Below are 6,000 nucleotides of genomic sequence, written 5' to 3' on the forward strand. Positions count from 1 at the left end.
AGACAAAGCTGAAGAATCAGATTGAGCAGTAGGTGAATCAGAGGCGATTCAAAAGCAGCGAGGAAGCACAGGTCGTGAGGCCGCCGGCCCCTGCTGGCTTAGCCTGCGCCCTGCACGTGGGCTGAGGCGGGGCCTGCGCCCCGCACGTGGGCTGAGGCGGGCAGCAGCACCCAGAGACGAGCTTCACCACACCAAGCGCGGTCAAGGAGCAGTGCATCTGCGTGCACCCCCAGAACCAAGTAGGAGCAGCACGGGACCTGCAGAAGTTAAGTGCCGCTCCTAATCTACCACATGGGGGCAAAATAACCCTCCCCTTCCCACAATCTTGCAGCAGAGAAGCACTCCTTTCCCCTCACCCACCCCCCATCCCACCCCACTGACACCAGCCCCACAGTATTCAAGAACTGCCACACCGCCTAAGCCATGAACTCAGGGCTGATCAGGAGGCCCTGCCCCTTCATCCGGCCACTGGCATAAGGGGTCCATGGGCTTACAGCACCCTTCATCCCTGAATCACCTGTGGGGCTGATTCAACACCACATGACCTTATTAGCATTAAACAGCAAGGCATACACCTCAAGCTCATTTTTAACTGAAGCAGCCAAGGGGGAGTTTCAGATTTGTGACATTTGACATCATCCTGCCCCCTAAACAGGGGCCTCACCCACCCACAGCAGGGGCCTGAGGGCTGGTGGTACTACCCACTCCACCTAGTCACCCATGAAAGGTATCTGAGAATAAGTGGTGCCTCCCAGTCTCTCCAGCCAACAGCATCAGGTGCCCAAGGACCAGCTGCAGCTATACCCTCCACTCAGGCATCCAGGGCCGGCCATCAGCCTCCTGCCTTGCTCTGCACATAGCCCCCACTACAGCCAGACACCTATCCTTGCTCCAAACAGTCCTACACAGCCTGCCCACCTAGGACTGTAGGTGAGAGTCTACACCACATACTTGGTAACCAATGACCTGGACACCTATGCCACACCCACACAAGAAAAGTGAACAGACTCCTGGGCTCACACAGCAAGTAGTTGCTCTGACCACCTGGAGACAGGATGTGACAGCTTCAAAGAAGCCAACAACCAAAGTAGCTCACATGCGCAGCCTACTTGGGCATATCAAAACAAAACAAAACAGAAAGTCAGGACACCGTAAACAAACATACGATAAATAAATATAATAACTTATTGATGCCTCAGAGACAACAGTCAATATCAAATCACATAAAGAAGCAGGTCAAGGTGGCCCCAGCAAGTAACCAAAATAAACAGGAAACCTTCTGGAGGAAGATAAGGCAATGGAACTACCTGAGAAAGAATTCAAAAGACTAATATACAGTACTCTCCAAGAGATCAGGAATGGGATCAGGCAAAACTCAGACCAAGCTAAGAAATGCACAGACAAACCAATAGAAGAATTCAGGAAAACAATACAAGAATAAAATGACAAACAGGCTGCTAGACAACAACATACAGAGACAGCAACCACAAATTCAAAAGATTAACAATAAAATTTCGGAATTAGACAACTCAACAGAAGGTCATAGCAGCAGAATGAAGACAATGGAAATCTGAGTTAGTGAGGCTGAAGATAAATCCCTTAAGACTAATTTATTTGAGAAAAACCAGAAAAAAAGAATTAAAAAAATGAAGAAAGCCTAAGAATTACATGGGACATTATCAAGAGGAAAAATCTACAAGCGATCAGAGTACAAGAACAGGAGGGATGACAGAAAACACAAGAGAATTGTTGAAGATTTGTTGGTAGAAGACTTCCCTGATATGAAAGATGAGAAGTTATCCAAGAAATTCAATGAACCCTATACAGGGTAGAACCCAAAAGAAACTTACCAAGATATATCATAATTCAACTTGCCAAAAAAGACAAAGATAGAATCTTGAAAGCAGCGAGGGATAAACTAAAAGTCACCTACAAAGGAGAACCAATAAGACTAAGCTCTGGCTACTCAGCAAAACCATACAGGCAAGAAGGCAATGAGATTACATATATAAAGTCTTGAAGGAAGAAAGTTGCCAGCCAAGAGTTATGTATCTACCAAAACAGTCTCTCAAATATGATGGTGAAATTAGGTCATTTCCAGATAAACAGAAGTTAAGGGAATTTGTAAAAACCAAACCAAAATTACAATAAATATTAAAGGGAGTCCTCCGGTTAGAGAATCAACAATATCAGACAACAATTTAAAACTAGGACACAGGACAGATCAGCCAGTTATCAACCCAGATAGGGAATTCACTAAAACAAATCGAAGCTAAAAGGCTGGAAATAGAGACCCAGAGACATCGTTATGTAAATGATGAAAATGTCAAAACAAAACACAGGGAATAAACAGTGTAGTCACAGAACTTCCATGTGGAGATGAAGTTAAGGCTGTATCAAGAAATAAAAGATTAGTTTAAAATTATAAAAATAAAGGTAAATTTCAAGGTAACCACAAAGGAAGCTAGCAAACCTAACCATCAAAATAAAAAAGAAGAAAAGCTTAAAGACTCAGCAAACACAAAATCAACAAAAATGGAAAAGATGGAAAGAATATATGCAAAGAAAAAGAACTCAGCACAGAAAATTAAATGGAACAAAGAAACTGTCAACACCACTGTCTTAGTCATCTAGTGCTGCTATAACAGAAATACCACAAGTGGATGGTTTTAGCAAAGAGAAGTTTATCCTCTCACAGTCCAGTAGGCTAGAAGTCTGAATTCAGGGCACGGGCTCCAGTGGAAGGCTTTCTCACTCTGTCCGCTCCGGAGGACGGTCCCTGTCATCAGTCTTCCCTTGGTCTGGAGCATCTCAGCGCAGGGACCTCAAGTCCAAAGGATGGTGTTCTGCTCCCAGCACTGCTTTCTTGGTGGTACGAGGTCCCCATGTCTCTCTGCTTGCTTCTCTCTTTTATTTCTCAAAAGAGATTGGCTTAAAACACTACGTAATCTTGTAGACCTCATCAGTGTAATTGCTGCTAATCCATCTTATTGCATCATAGTGACAGGATTTACAACGTATAGCAAAATCACATAAAATGGTGGACAATCATATATATTGTAGTAAATCACATAACACTGAGAATCATGGTCCAGCTAAGTTGACAGATATTTTGAGAGGACACAATTCAATCCATGAGAACCACAAAAAAAAAAAAAAAAAAAAGAAAGAAATACATCAAAATGACAGCAGTAAACACATAACCCAACCCAGTGCCATTGAGTTGATTCCGACTCATAGCGACCCTATAGGACAGAGTAAAACTGCCCCATAGTAAACACATAAAAAAAAAAAAACACATACCTATCAATCATTACACTAAATGTAAATGGCCTAAATGCACCAATAAAGAGACAGAGAGTGGCTGAATGGATTAAAAAAACACGATCCATTTACATGTTGTCTACTAGAGACTCACCTTAGACACAAAGACATAAATAAACTCAAACTGAAAGGATGGGAAAAAAAATATATCAAGTAAACAACAATGAAAAAGGAGCAGGAATGGCAAAATTAATAGACCTTAAAGCTAAATTCACCACAAAGGATAGAGAAGGACATTATATAATGATTACAGGATCGATATACCAGGAAGACATAACCATAATAAATATATACGCACCCGATGACAAGGCTCCAAAATACATAAAACAAACTCTAACAGCATTGAAAAGAGAAAAAGTAGAAGACTTCAACACACCACTTTCGGTGAAGGACAGACCATATAGAAAGAAACTCAATAAAAAAATGGAAGATCTGAATGCCACAATCAACCAAATTAGCATCATAGACATATACAGAACACTCCATCCAATAGCAGTCAAGTATACATTCTTTTCTAACACACATGGAACATTCTCTAGAATAGAACATATTTTAGGCCACAAAGCAAGTTTTAACAGAATTCAAAGCATTGAAATAACACAAAGCATCTTTTCTGATCGTAATGCCATAAAAGTAGAAATCAATAACAAACAGCAGGGAAAAAAATTAAATACATGGAAACAATACCTTGCTCAAAAACTACTGGGTTATAGAAGAAATCAAGAACAGAATAAACAAATTCACAGAATCAAATGAGAATGAAAACACATCTTACCAAAACCTTCGGAACACAGCAAAAACAGTGCTGAAAGGTCAATTTATAGCACTAAACGCACACATCCAAAAAGAAGAATGGGCAGATATAAAAACATTAACCCTACAACTAGAGCAAATAGAAAGAGAGCAGTAACAGAAGCCCTCAGGCACCAGAAAAAGGAAATAATAAAGATTAGAGCAGAAATAAATGAAACAGAGAACAGAAAAATAATTGAGTCAATAAGACTAAAAGTTGGTTCTTTGAAAAGATCAACCAAATTGACAAACCATTGGCCAAACTGACAAAAGAAAAACAGGAGAGGAAGCAAATGACCCAAATAAGAAATGAGATGGGTGATATCACAACAGACCCAACTGAAATAAAAAGGATCATAACAGAATACTATGAAAAATTGTACTCCAATAAATCTGAAAACCTACAGGAAATGGACAAATTTCTAGAAACACACTACCTACCTAAACTAACACAAACCAAGGTAGAAAAACTAAATAAACTCATAACAAAAGAAGAAATTGAAGAGGTAATTAAAAAAAAAAAAAAAAAAACTCAAAAATAGCAAGAAAAAAGCCCTAGCCTTGGATGGCTTCACTGAAGAATACTACCAAGCTTTCTGAGAAGAGTTAACACCAGTATTACGAAAGGTATTTCAGAGTACAGAAAAGGAAGAAATACTCCCAAATTCATTTTATGGAGCCAGCATAACCCTGATACGAAAACCAGGTAAAGACACTGCAAAAAGAGAAAATTACAGACAAATATCTCTCAAGAACACAGATGCAAAAACTCTCTACAGAATTCTGGCCAATAGAATTCAACAGCATATCAAAAAAATAATTCATCATGGCCAAGCAGGATTCATACCAGGTATGCAGGGATGGTTGAACATTAGAAAACCAAGCAACATAATCCATCACATAAATAAAACAAAAGAACCACATGATCTTATCAATCAACGCAGAAAAGGCATTTGAAAAAGTTCAATATCCATTCATGATAAAAACTCTCAGCAAAAGAGGAATAGAAGGGAAATTTCTTGAGATAATAAACGGCATTTATACAAGCCAACAGCCAACATCATTCTAAAGAGAGAGACTGAAAGCATTCCCCCTGAGAACAGGAACCAAACAAGAATGTTGTCTATCACCTCTCTTATTCAACATTGTGCTGGAGAGCAATAAGGCAAGGAAAAGAAAATAAAGGGTATCCAGACTGGTAAGGAAGAAGTAAAAGTATCCCTATTTGCAGATGATATGATCTTATACACAGAAAACCCCAAAGAATCCACAAAAAAAATCTACTGGAACTAATAGAATATTTCAGTAAAGTAGCAGAATACAAAATTAACATACAAAAATCAGTTGGATTCCTCTACACCAACAAAGAAAACTTTGAAAAGAAAATCACCAAATCAATACCATTTACAATAACCCCCCAGAAGATAAAGCACTTAGGAATGAATCTAACTAGAGTCATAAGAGGTCTATACAAAGAAAACTACAAGAAACCAAAAGAAATCTACTTAAGTGGAAAAACATCTTGCTCATGGATAGGGAGACTCAACATTGTGAAAATGTCAGTTCTACCCGAAGCAATCTACAGATACAGTGCAATCCTAATCCAAATTCCAATGGTATTTCTTAATGAGATGGAGAAACAAATCACCAACTTCATATGGAAAGGGAAGAGGCCCTGGATAAGTAAAGCATTACTAAAGAAGAAGAACAAAGTGGGAGGCCTCATACTACCTGATTTTAGAACCTATTATACTGCCAAGGTAGTCAGAACAGCCTGGTACTGGTACGACAAACACATAGACTAATGGAACAGAAATGAGAACCCAGATGTAAATCCATCCATCTATATGGCCCAAAGTGCATTAAATGGGGAAAACACAGTCT

This window comes from Elephas maximus, chromosome 3 (genome assembly GCF_024166365.1).
Source record: "Elephas maximus indicus isolate mEleMax1 chromosome 3, mEleMax1 primary haplotype, whole genome shotgun sequence".
NCBI classification, from domain to species: domain Eukaryota; kingdom Metazoa; phylum Chordata; class Mammalia; order Proboscidea; family Elephantidae; genus Elephas; species Elephas maximus.